This window comes from Neomonachus schauinslandi, chromosome 2 (genome assembly GCF_002201575.2).
Source record: "Neomonachus schauinslandi chromosome 2, ASM220157v2, whole genome shotgun sequence".
NCBI lineage: Eukaryota > Metazoa > Chordata > Mammalia > Carnivora > Phocidae > Neomonachus > Neomonachus schauinslandi.
Window position 1 is genome coordinate 17661532 of NC_058404.1, and position 13778 is coordinate 17675309.

The window sequence follows — 13778 nt, forward strand, 5'->3', positions numbered from 1 at the left end:
TATAATGCCAAGTGAAATAAGTCAGTCAGAGAAAGACAAATACCATATGATTTCACTCATATGTGGAATTTAAGAAACAAAAGATATAAGCAAAGGAAAAAGAAAGGAGAAAGAGACAAATCAAGAAGCAGGCTCTTAAATATAGAGAACAAACTGGTGGTTCCCAGTGGGGAGGTGGGTAGGGGGATGGGTGAAATAGGTGAAGGGGACTGAGTACACTTATCATGATGATCACTGAGTAATGCATAGTACTGTTGAATCCCTGTATTGTACACCTGAAACTAATATAACACTGTATGCTAACAATACTGGAATTAAAAGAAAAAAACTTAAAAAATTTAAAAGAAGAAAAAAAAAAGATACAGTTTTGGGGGTGTCACATACCCAGAGGGTCAGAGTGTGAACAAGGCATTTGTGGGCACATAGTGTGCAGCTTTCAAGACTCAGAATCTCCAGGGACTCAATGAGAAGATATGCCGGTTGGAAATGCTCTGCCTGGCTCCTTCCCATTACTGCATCTGATTTAGAGTGGATTGGGGTGATGTAGGGGGTAGAAGCAACACAGAAATTGGTCTTAATAACAAATAAATACTCTTTCCCCCAAAATTCCATGTATAGAAATCATAATGGGGCTTTGGCTATCTGGCAGGGGATCATGGGATGGTGGGGAAAAGGATGAGAGGGATCAGCACATACAAAATAGAAAGTTCAGATCCCATGAATAATATAGCAAGAGTATAGCGGAGCAGGCCACAGGACGTGGAGCTACAGATCTTCATGCCCTGGTGATCTTAGACATTATCAGTAAAGGCAAACTGCAACTTCTTCTCAGATTCCTGGTGATCCAAACAAAAAGGTTAAACAGACAATTTACATGATTTTTACTAATTATAAGGGGGAAACACACTAGGATGTCAAGTGTTAAAATCACTTTTCATCACAGTTCAAAAGAAACAAAGCTGGGAGGGGGCAGAAATTGCTCCGAGGAAAATTAATTAGCATAGGACCTTAATGATACCTTCCTTTACTGGTGTTTTAGAAAGAAATCCTCAAGAGTTATTTTTCTCAGAGTTTAAAAACAATAGTATATTCCCAAGAGTTCTAATAAATCAACATGAAAAATATTCAGAAATGTTTAAAGGTGTCCTAACAACTGTATTCTGTATATTTAATCAAGTCTGATTTTACTAGACTTTGACATTTTGGTTACATAAAGGATTCATCCACAATAAAAATATACTGTAGATAATAGATTTATAACCACGTGCTTTCTATTTGTTAGTATTAGTGGATTGAACAAGTGCAGAACAGAAAGAAAATACACATTTGTCAGGGGAGAATTCTTTTCACATGGCCTGTCACATTCTGACACGGAATGTAGTTAATTTCTCTCCTTTCTCAGCTCAGCGAGTTTGTTTTCTTAGAATCTATTCTCTGAGTTAGTTTAAGGAACTAGGTTCAATTAAGTGCCTTATTGGAAGTAGCTCAATAAATAGCCAAGGCTAAACTCAGGAAAAATGATATCCATAGAAGAAATTCAAGTCAGAGAACTGAAAAGAAGAACAACAAAGTGCTGAGTACCACTGAGAAAATGTGGGTTCATTATTGTTTAATAACTAAATGAGCGAATGGAGGAAGAGTGCTCAGAGGGCATGCCCAGGCAAAGGGCTTTTCCTTTTATAATTCACACTAAAGAACTATCATGAGATCCTCAAAGGCAGCTCTGGTTTCTGGACCAAAATGTAGTGAATGCTATTATTATATTGCTCTTTGTAGTGAAAAGCAAAATAAAAGGAATATTTTATTGGTCTTTGAAAACAGTTTTCATATGGATGTTCACTGGAAGGTTTCAAAACCTCGAAGACTGAAATGCTTTTGAAATGTAATAGAAATCTGATAGTAAAATTAACCCAGATTTGTGTCGATTTACTTCTTTCCATCAAGTAGTCATAGGGATTATTTACATTTTGAAACAGATAATAATAGAAAGAGACAAAATAATATATCTGTTTTTATTGTTCAGTATGACTTACCTACATAAAAGTCAATGCATTGAAATATCAATCAATCTAGAAATTATTATTATTTTTCTTGACATGCTGCTGTATGGGTCGTCAGGGACTGCAGGCTTTCTGAGCAACTAACAGGAAACAAGATCAGGTGTATTATATAAGCCATTGATTTGTCCCTGATGAATTCATGTAAAATTGCATAATTAAAATCACACAAGCTCCTTTTAAACCATCTTTAAAAAGCTAATCTGTCTGGGTTTATTGTTTCGAAGTATCCACTTCTGTGCATGTGTACTCAGATAAAGCAGGTTAAATGTCTTGCTGCTGCTAGGAGCTTGATAAGAACGCCACCAGGCTTCCTAAGCCATGGTTTTCCTACACTAGAAGACAATCATAAAATGTCAAGTCGATGTAAACATAAGAAGAAAGATTCATGCTCAGTTTATTTTCTTTTGTTACCAAATCAAGGAAAAATGGCAGGCATCACAAATGTTGCCAACAAGAGACACATTTTGGGCTTAAATGGAATAAATACCTTTATTTGAAAAAGAAATAGCACTTTCATTGAATCTTGGATTTTTTTTTAATTGGTAAAACCCTATATATAATTTGATTCCAAGGTACGTTTATAGGGTAACAAGACTGACCATTAACATGGAAAGTTTCTCTTGCCAGATTTTTGTACACTTGCAAAGAAATTTATTATTTTCTCTGTTAGTACTTTGAAGAGCAGAAAGTAGTAGTAGAACATCCTGGGAGTTTCTGATCAATATGAACTTTTCTTGCATATTTGTTCATGCTTTTGTATCATAATGATTTCTGGTCCCATTGTTAGTTTTTCTTTATTTCTACAAAATGGCTTTTGGGACAATCCTTTAATTTGAAGACCCTAAATTTATTCTTACTAAGTCAGTTTTTGTCCCCCCAAGGAATGTAGTTTTCATATATATTTCACAGTTCGGTCTGGAGGAGGAGAAGTGGCAAGCTCTAATGAAATTTCCAGTCCCATTTCCTGTCTTTCCCCCATCACGTTTTACATTCTGTACCCAGCCTCAGCAAGCATTAAACATCCTGGAGGCCCAACCACTAGTTTCCACAGAGCACATGACAATCAACTTCTCTGTACTGAGGAGGATGGAACTCAGTCAGACATCATTCATCCCCCGAGGGGCTGTAAGATGAAATGATACTACGTCCGCCAAGTCTGAGGGTGAAGTACAAAGCTGCAGAGCCTAGGACAAATCAAGATGCCCTTCCTTTCACATTTAGTTAAGTCCTCACTAGTATCAGTCCCCATTTACTGATCCCAAGAGCAGAGAAAAAAAAAAATTCAAACTATCCCCTGTCCATTCTAAAGTATTCGAAGGGAAAATTCCCTTCTGAATTCAAATTTTGGCAGGCTGTTAAACATAGGAACATGATTCACCAGAATCAAGCATATAATTCCATTTTTAGCCTGAAATCTCAAGTGGGTAATAAAGGAAGTCATGTATTTGAAAATTATGTCCTATTATTTCCTGTTAGTGAGGTGGTAGACTTCAAAATGAAAAATCAGTTTTAAGAATCAATTACTTAATATTTTACCCTATACCGTACTTCCAGACTTGATGGTACCACATAATAAACTCTAGCAATTCTTTATTTTACTTTGCTTTCCAAGTGCAATCTAAGAAATAATTTCTTTGGAGGCAAGGTATTGGTTTTATGAACATAGACCTTTAAAGTTCTATATAAAAACATCCTATAGGCTGTGCAGTTTTTATATATTTTTAGGATCGCTAGCATATAATATGTGCAGACAATGTAATTCTTTTCCATCTTAAATACACCAAAGTATATGTGGAAAGTGTACGAAATACAGTCAGTCAACTAATATTCTATAACGAAGAACATTCTTAAGATTATCCTTCGGTTCCATTAGGACTATAGTTTATATTATGTTAGTAGACACAATAAGTATTTTACACTACTGAGTTGGAAGTGTTAAGTCCATTGTGTTTATCAACGATGCTGAAGACAAAGATGAGGATGAGGATGAAGAATGGAAATAATTCAAGTCCTCACATACCTTTACTTCAGTATTTGGATGGTTTTGGCAAAATTCTACTTCCTAGATCATTGTTTCAATTATCCACTTAAAACTGTAAATCAATTTAACAAGTTAAATAAGTTTGAGTTCAAATTAATGTTGGTTTCTTATAAATCGCTGAGGTAAATAACCCCCCCCTTTAAAAAGATTTATTTATTTATTTTTAGAGAGAAAGAGAGAGCAAGCATGAACAGGGGGAAGAGCAGAGGGAGAGGGAGAAGCAGGCTCCCCGCTGAGCAGGAAGCCCGATGAGGGACCCTGGGATCATGACCTGAGCTGAAGGCAGACGCTTAACTGACTGAGCCACCCTGCAAATAAATCTTTTTACTCAAATCTATGTTTTCTACCTAGTTAATTTTAATTATATGTAAAAGTTTAAGGGTGCAGTCCAAAACTCTGAAATTGTTTCACTCTCAAAAATGATTTATTACATTTATTAAAATTGTTTATTCACAGTTTATGTTTGTAAATTTGTGCTTATGAAATGCAATGAGAAACGCAATAAGCTAATTCTTCTGTATTTGAGAAAAACCTTGTTAGTGCAATTTATCTGACATAAATTGCAAAAAGCAAAATGCTTTCATGAGTAGAATACTATCATTTGGTAGTTGCTGATCTCTCTTTATATTTAACATTACCTTTTCTTTGAGTTTGTGGCTTGGCAGATAGTTATCCCGGGACATAGATTAGGTAATAGATTCCACCTGAACAACTTTTATTTCAGTTTACAAACATCCCATAAGCCTTTTTCTTGTAAATGCTTGTTTCATCTTGATGAAACTTTTGATAAAGGCAAAAGAAGTTCCATGCTATTATTACAAAGAATTTCAACTTTTAATCAAATTAATTGATTTTAAGAGTATAACTTTTATTAAAAGAAAGCTATACAGGTAAGTTGGGATCAACTTTGGTGTGAATTTTTTATTGGGATGATTGAGAATGTTATTTTTAACTCTCTAAAAGACTTTGACCTGAATCATCCATATTCTTTTCAATGTCTCATTTGAACAGAAAAAAAAAGATTGGTCTTGGCTGATCCATTATTGAAAAAAAATTGCATATGTGTGTGTGTGTGTATGTATTTTATGTGTGTGTAAGCTTCCAGAACTGGAAAATTCACTTTCCCTATTCTAAATGAGTGATTTAGTCCCTATCCATAGAGGTGGAATATGATCCTCATATTTGTTTTTTGAAAGGAAATACTACGAACTGTAGAAGATGGAATTTTTGGATATAACTCAAATCTAGTATTCAAACTGAAAAGGGACTACGGCCAGCAGAATCCCATGTGTTTTTTGAATAAGAATAGATTTAACTGTTTGTCTTCAGTAGTCTGTTACAGCACACACCAACTCATGCATTTATAAATTATGTTTATTTTGAGGCATAAAATAGGTCTCTGTTCTTTCTCAACTCTATGAGGAGTTACCACACTAACTAAGGTTTTAATTTTAGGAGAAAACCATGTCTGGCATAGTAAAACCAGTTTCGAAACTTAATTCTTTCCACACTATGCAGCTCAAAGAAGAGGTTTTATTTAATAGTATTTTAGTTCATTAAAGGCAAGTAATTCAGTTACTGAAGTCTGATGATGATTGGATTCTCAGTCTCTTGAGAATTGAATTCCCTCTCAGTTCTCTACAAGAAGATACTTACCTATTTATTGGATGAAGGAACGAGCAAAGTGGGGAGTTTAGAGAAAGTTACCAGAAACAAAACAGAACAAGACCAAAAATTTCTTGAGTTAAAAGACTATTATTCAGCTTTATTAAAATAAAAATTGAAAAGTAGGAATAAAATCTGAAGACAGGGGCTGCCTGGGTGGTTCAGTTGGCTAAGCGTCTGCCATCGGAAAGGATGAATACCTACCATTTGATTTGACATGGATGGAGCTGGAGGGGATTATGCTAAGTGAAATAAGTCAAGCAGAGAAAAACAATTATCATATTGTTTCACTCATATGTGGAACATAAGGAATAGCGTGGAGGACCATGGGGGAAGGGAGGGAAAACTGAATGGGAAGAAAGCAGAGAGGGAGACAAATCACGAGAGACTCTGGACTCCAGGAACCAAACTAAGGGTTACAAAAGGGGGGGGGGATGGGGTAACCAGGGGATGGGTATTAAGGAGGGCACGTGTGGTGATGAGCACTGGGTGTTATATGCAACTAATGAATCGTTGAACACTACATCAAAAACTAATGATGTACTATATGCTGGCTAATTGAACATTAAAAAAAAAAAAGCATCTGCCTTCTGCTCAGGTCATGATCCCAGGGTCCTGGGATCCAGCCTCTCATTGGGCTCCCGGCTCCATGCGGAGCCTCCTTTTCCCTCTCCTTCCTGCTCATGCTCTCTTTTGCTATCTCTCTCTTAAATAAATAAATAAAATCTTCAAAAAAAAAATCTGAAGACAGTAAGAAAGCTTATCTTCTAGTATTTTTTTTAAATGTTTTATTTATTTATTCATGAGAGTCAGAGAGAGAGAGAGAGGCAGAGGCAGAGGGAGAAGCAGGCTCCCCGCCTAGCAGGGAGCCTGATGCGGAACTCGATCCCAGGACCCTGGGATCATGACCTGAGCTGAAGGCAGACACCCAACCATCTGAGCCACCCAGGCACCCCTCTAGTATGTATTTTAATAAAAAGTATTGAGATTTTTAAAAAAAATTTTGATTTTTAGGTAATCTCTACACCCAACGTGGGACTTGAACTCACAACCCTGTGATCAAGAGTTTCATGCTCTACTGACTGAGCCAGCCAGGCCCCTCAAAAGTCTTGAGATTTTTAAAATCCTATTCCAGGTTTTAAGTTTACCTTTCATATTCCTTTCTTCAGATGTATCCTAAATTATCACTGTTACTAATACTATTATTATCAGTAGTAGTATTTTGCAGGAGTGACATTGCACCTGGCAGAACAGGACATCTCCTAAATAATATCACTTATGTGTGGCTCTACCATCTGAGCTTGTGCTGGGGTATGGGGTCCTGGGAGCTTATATGGATGGATAATGTTTTTACTTAGTTGTTGTGTAGTTAGCGAGAAGAAACAGAATCGTGGTTGGAAAGGGAAATAAAAGCTTGAAGCAGCACCAGGGCTTGATGGAAAAACTAAAGAGGGATATGATTCATGAGGTCAGAGGAGAGGGTGATTTGAAATAGGACAGAAAGAAAGAATAAATGAGTCAAGAGGGTGGTTCAGAACTCAAGTCATGAATGTGTCAAAGGTCTAAATGTTGTAGAAACAGATGGACAAGACAAAGCCATCTGTGAGTGTGGAAGGTAGCCTTGCCCCAAAATAGTTTCCCTGCCAGGGTGACCAACGGCCCTAGAGTGAGAGAATACGTGGGATCCCATTTCACATGAAACATGGTCCCCACTTTTTTTTAATAAAGGGAATGAAATTTAAATTTGTCAAAAACCAGTTATATTATTATTCTCATGTTTTCAAGGTCAATTATAATCTGTGCTAGTATTATTAGTGTGGTTAATATAAATAACCAATATTTTCCAAGCATCACTATCAGTGGAATATGTGGGGTGGGGAGAGTTGACATGGTGAGAAAGAAGGCTTTGAATTGCTTTGTGCAACACATGCAAGTGGCTCTGGGCCTTTAAAGTAGAGTAAGAAATAAGAGCATCGGAAAAGAGGGCTAGAACATTTTAGTGAGGGGGAAACGGAGTGAAGGGCCAGAGGTGGGAGCATACTCTTAGGAATCTATTCTGAGGGTAGAGGAGGAGGTAGGATTAACCGGTGTGTAAGCCTGGCTTATCTGTTTGAATCCTTTCCAACTCCCAAGCTGGAATAATTTAGTATTTCCCCAGGTGGACCTGGAGGTTGAGTTCAACCCAGGTTCTGGCACCACGCTGGTTCCCAGAATGGAGGACATTTAATTAGAATTTGACCACAATAAAGCTGTTGCAAGGCTGTTTTTCTGCTGGTTCCAATATTTCCTTACTGTGTTTCCTGGGGTGTCGTTTGTGACTTCTACGGGGTAAGTAAGTGTCAGTGCAGTTCCCAGGTCTGCGACCTCTTGCTCCCTATCTAAGCCCTCCCTTGCTTTCTGCAGCCATGGGCTGGGCCTCAGTATCTCCAGTCTGGGTTTTCGATACTTGTTTTATAGGGACAGATGATAACCACAGGCTGTTGGCTGAACATTGAGGGTACTTTGACCCAGATACAAGAAAGATGCTGGTGGAACTTGTTGAGTCATCTCCTGGAATAGTTCAAAAGTTTCAGCAATCCTGCGTAGTGAAGATAAGGGTTTTAAATAAGTGAATGCCCTGTTAGAATTCTTCTTAGCAAACAACACTCTATAAGTAAAATCGTAATAATTATAGCTAGAAAACATCTCCCAGTGTCCCACTATCGTAATAGATCAACTTTATTCATTTTTCCATTCTCCTTTTTAATTTGTACCCAAATGAACAAATTATTTTTTCTCAGTTCCAACTGTAGCAGAGATCCAGATGAGTATGCCAAATTCAGTCCATAGAGAGAATGTAAAGGCTTGTTTTCTACTACCTGCTTATGATCTGAATAATTGTGTCTTCCTAAAATTCACATGTTGTATTCACACGGCATTAGGAGGTAGAGCCTTCAGGAAGCACTTATGGCATGACTGTGGAACGCTCATAAATGGGATTAATGCCCTTATATATAGGAGGCTCCAGGGAGAGCCCCAACCCCTTCCACCATTAAGGAAAGAACGACAAGTCTGTGACCTGGAAGAGAGCCCTCACCCAACTACAGTGGCCCTCTGATCTCAGACTTCCCATCCCTAGAATGGTCGGTTATGGATCTCTGTCATTTACAGGCTACCCAGTCAATGGTATTTTGTTATAGCAGCCCAAATGAGTGGGCTAAGATACTACCCAACAGGCTGAAACAAAAATAACTTACCAAAGAGTACACCACCACCTGCTGTGCAAGCTGGTGGGTACTGTCGCTCCTAGAACGTTGACTGCCTTTGTGAGAAAGCTGGACTGCCTTTGTGAGAAAAAAATGATTTCACCACCACTGGTAGGAAAATCCTTGAGAAGTGTGGAAACCCTTTGTTCCATGCATTGCAAACATTGTCGATTTTATCTGCTGCCTTGGTCCTAAACTTTACTTAAGCTCACCTCAAAAGTCAGCTCCCTGAGGTTTTATTCACCATCATACTCCCCCTCCAGACAGGGTTTTGAGAGACTAGGAAACAGTCTTTCAGTAAGGAAAATGCAGCAACAATAAACACAGTCTGGGCTGTTGGGAAAGGGATACTAAGCCCTGGAGAGAGGCACAGTTGTTATTGTCATTTTTCGGGGTGTTTCTAGATGACGTTGCATTACTTGAATTTTTTAAAAAGTTTTTATTTAAATTCCAGTTAGTTAACATACAGTGTAATATTAGTTTTAGGTGTATAATACAGCGATTCAACACGTCCATACATCACCCGATGCTCATCACGACAGGTGCACTCCTTAATCCCCATCCCCTATTTCACCCATCCCCCCAGTCTCCTTCCCTCTGCTAACCATCAGTTTGTTCTCTATAGTTCAGAGTCTGTTTCTTGGTTTGCCTCTCTCTTTTTTTCTTTTGTTTGTTTTGTTTTGTTTCTTAAATTCCACATATGAGTAAAATCATATGGTATCTGTCTTTGACCAACTTATTTCACTTGGCATCATACTCTCCATCCATGTCATGGAAATGGCAAGATTTCATTCTTTTTTTTTGGCTGAGTAATATTCCATTGTATATGTATATCCCTTCTTTATCCATTGGTCAGTTGATGGACACATGGAATGCTTCCATAATTTGGCTATTGTAGATAATGCTGCTATAAATATCAGGGTGCATGTGCATTATTTGAATTTGATGACCAGGTAACACATAACAAACTGAGGGTTGCAGAAGGGGAGGTGGGTGGGGGGATGGGATAACTGGGTGATGGGCATTAAGGAGGGCATGTGATGTGATGAGCACTGGGTGTTATACACAACTGATGAATCATTGAACACTACATCTGAAACTAATGTTGTACTACTATATGTTGGCTAATTGCATTTAAATTAAAAAAATAAAGTCACAGGCTATTAACTTTTAAAAAATTGTTCTAAAATATGGAAGAAAAGTATAACTTTGGTGATGGAGATCACAGTCTGGAGGATAGGAAATGGAATTAGTTTTAGGCAAACTAGTCAATTTGGCAAAACTTGTCTTTGAATTATTTTACCCCTTCTTCTTCTACTCTTTCTCCTTCTTGTCCTTCTCACTGCCATGTATTCCCAAACTATACAAAGTTCTTCTTGGTGGATTAATTAACACAGAGGTTTTAATTACCAGCCATCTGGAAGGATATAAATTTTGTAAGGAGAACCTCAGGGGACAATATTTAACCAAGTGAGTGGTTCTCCAGTAGTGGAATTTCAAGAGTTGCATTCCTGGAAGGGGAGGTGGACTTCTTGACCTGCAATTATACAATATTAAAGTAGAACTACACAGTGTATATAAAGACACCTCGAAAATATTCAAGACCTTTGGGAAGGCAGTGGGGTAGATAATCTCAAGACTTAGAGATAAAAATGGGGAACAGGAAATTGCAAATTATCTTTATTGAAAGGATAGTTGCGTTTGCTGTGTGATTGCTCTAATCCTACCACCTCTCCTCAAGAATGACAAGGTAAATTCAGTGATTATCAGAATCCATCAAGGCAAATATTTCCCTCAAGGGATTTAGTAAGTAATTAAGTGAAATCACTTCTTTGAACACTCCTGTAATATCAGGACCTACTGGTCTTCTTAACATTCTATTTTTCTTTAGCAATTGGTTCAGGTCTCCTGAAGCTCTTCTCTTAAGGAGCATTGAAAATTCTGCTTTTGGTCACTAAGGCTAAGATTAGATGAGATCATTGGCAACATCCTTCGGAAGTCCCAAACTCTGCTGGGTTGTGGGAGCATGGCTAGGTTGGTTCTTTGTCCTCTAGGGTCTTTGGGTCATGGGACGTGTTTTGAGACATGGTGATTTGGGGCATATAAAGAAACAAAAATCTGCAGTCGGTTTTTTTGATCTCTTGGTAGTTGCTAAAATAGTACATATCTATTTAAATCAAATTCAGAGATATGTTGAAAGAAAAATGATAAAAATAGTAATATTTATTTACTTTTGGAAATACATTTACCAGTCTACACTCATTGGAATTACATATAAACTTCACTAGACTCCTTAAGCCAATATGTGAAGGTTTTATTCATTTCTTTTTCCAAGAAATATATTGACACAAATAAAACTCTACTGTTTAGAAAAGGTACTTATGGATTCAATTAATTAGGACCTTTTTCTCACACTAATTTTGTTTCAAGAAGGCAGCTCATTTATGTGTTACTGTAGCAGTTCATGTCACAAGCAAATTAAAATAAGAAATGTCCACTTCTAGAAATTTTTCTCTTATGGTCTGAAACTGCCATAACCACAATCTAGTGAAATATTGCTATAAAAATTCATACCATTGCATTTGGCCAAATACAAAAAATTGCCTTGGGTTATACTGAGTGTCTCATAGTTAGCAAAACTTCTATCCATCAGTATCTAATGCTTCATTGTTAAATGCGTCTGGCTTTATTTGGCCTCAAAAGCCAAATACTTCATTCTTTCTAAGATTTTCAAACACAGAATAAATCAGTTATTAGCTTTTTGCTGGCTAAGTTAGTGGCAAACTGATGAGATTTACACCACGTCATCCTTGCCCAGAATTTGCAGTCGTTCATCACTCGTTCAAATGATTTTTATTTCTTTCAATGTTCTGCAATTATCTTCTTGCCCAAAGACATTTTTTTCTCCACTTGGGAAATAATCATAAGTTTGTTTATTTTCAAGGGTTAGAAACCCACCAAAGTATGGTTAAGGATGTGGCCATTAAATACGCATACCAGGTAATGCTGCTTTTTGCACGAGACTTCATGGCGAACGAGCGTCTGTACATTCTTGGTTCAGACGGTCATGGACGCTGTAATGCATCAGTGTGGTGAGCTGATGACAATCGCCTGACCTGCGTGAGCGGTCTCGTGTAGGAATTCTTTGTTCTTTGGGGCTCTGTCCTGTGACACTGGCATAATGGACTGTAGAGAGGATGGCCTGGTACAACCTGACCTACACAAATGCATCGGCCGTTATTCAGTTGGCCCCTTTGGCATGTCTTTCTAGATGTGGTTCTATTAGTATTATTTTGGAATGGAAGAATTTAATTACTTTGCATAATCAATAGCTACTCTAGACATTTTGAAACATGTTGAGCGAGATAAACTTGCTACTTTTTCCTCCCTCCATTTTTAGACACATGACTCTTTAAGGAAATTTAATCCGTATGTTTCTGATTCCTTTACACTTAACTCATCAAAATGTTGTTTTGTAAGAGCCTTTGAAGTCAAGGAAGCCTTTTAAGTCATTTTTTATGAGACTTTTTCAAGCCTCTTTTCTTAGAAGCAGGAAGTGGCCTTTGGCCAACAGTTAACAAACTCAAACACCAAAAGGTTCAACTTGGGTTTGAATCCCTGAACCCGCAAGTGTTTGGATGGACTCGTGACATGACCCATCTTTGCTGTGTGTGTAGTGCCAACAGACATCATAACAGTTTTAGTTACCAAGATGACTCCAGGATCCTAACTGCCTGCCAACTTGCAAGTGTTTCTCTAATCAATCTCCTTCATGCTAAATTATGACTCATTTAACTTTAAAGGAACCACTTTATTACCCAACCGGCCTCGCGTCTTCGTGACTTCTGTGAGAGCTATTGAAATTGTCATTCTCACAAAGGAGCTAGCTAGAACTTTCAGATCTGGTCACCACTGAAATCACACCAGAGTTCAAGTTCACAGGAGAAGTGAGTGTTGATTGACCATGAAGGCTTCTACCCGACCCAGAGATTATTTCAGCCACTCAGTTTCTGAGGGAAGAAGATAACATAGATGCTGCAATCCTTCAGAAAATACAATGTGCATTAAAATAACAAATGAAGCATCTGGCTTCAGAAGTTCTCACTTGATTTATACTCAACAGTTGTAAGTATAAACTAGCCTCCATTTCCCAGGAAATTTATAGCCCAAACAAACACACTACTGCCATGGTAGTTCCCACTGCCTAGTGCATTTCAAGTGATTCTGTCCAGTAGGCTTTGAAATCATCCTGCTAAGTACTCATTCTGCTACTTGCAAATTACGCAGCAATGAACATGCCAAATAGCAACAGCTGATCTATGAGGTTAAAAGCTTTAAAGGAGTCTCAAAGATAGCTCAGAAAGGGGTAGTGAGACTTAACTCTAGAAATAAGAGACTTTCAGTAATTAACATTAATGTCAAGAGAGCTTCAGCAGAATGCTATGCCTCTTTTTTAGGGGCGCTGTGACTCAGTGCTCTTTAGACTGTTTTTATTATCCAGGCTAAGGGGCCTGGGATATGGTCCAGGCTGCCTTCGTACAGATATATCAGGATAGCGTAGTAGCTAGATGCCCAAGGGTTCAGGATTCAGACTGTCTGGTTCAAAACCTGACACCGTCTATCACTGGAACTGTGACCTTGGGAAAGGGGGGATAATAATAGGACCTATAGGCTGTTCTGAGGATTCCATAAGATGATACAGGTCAAGTACCTTGTAGGTGTTCAATAAGTTGTGATGTTGATGCTCTGATGGTGAGGATGATGGTG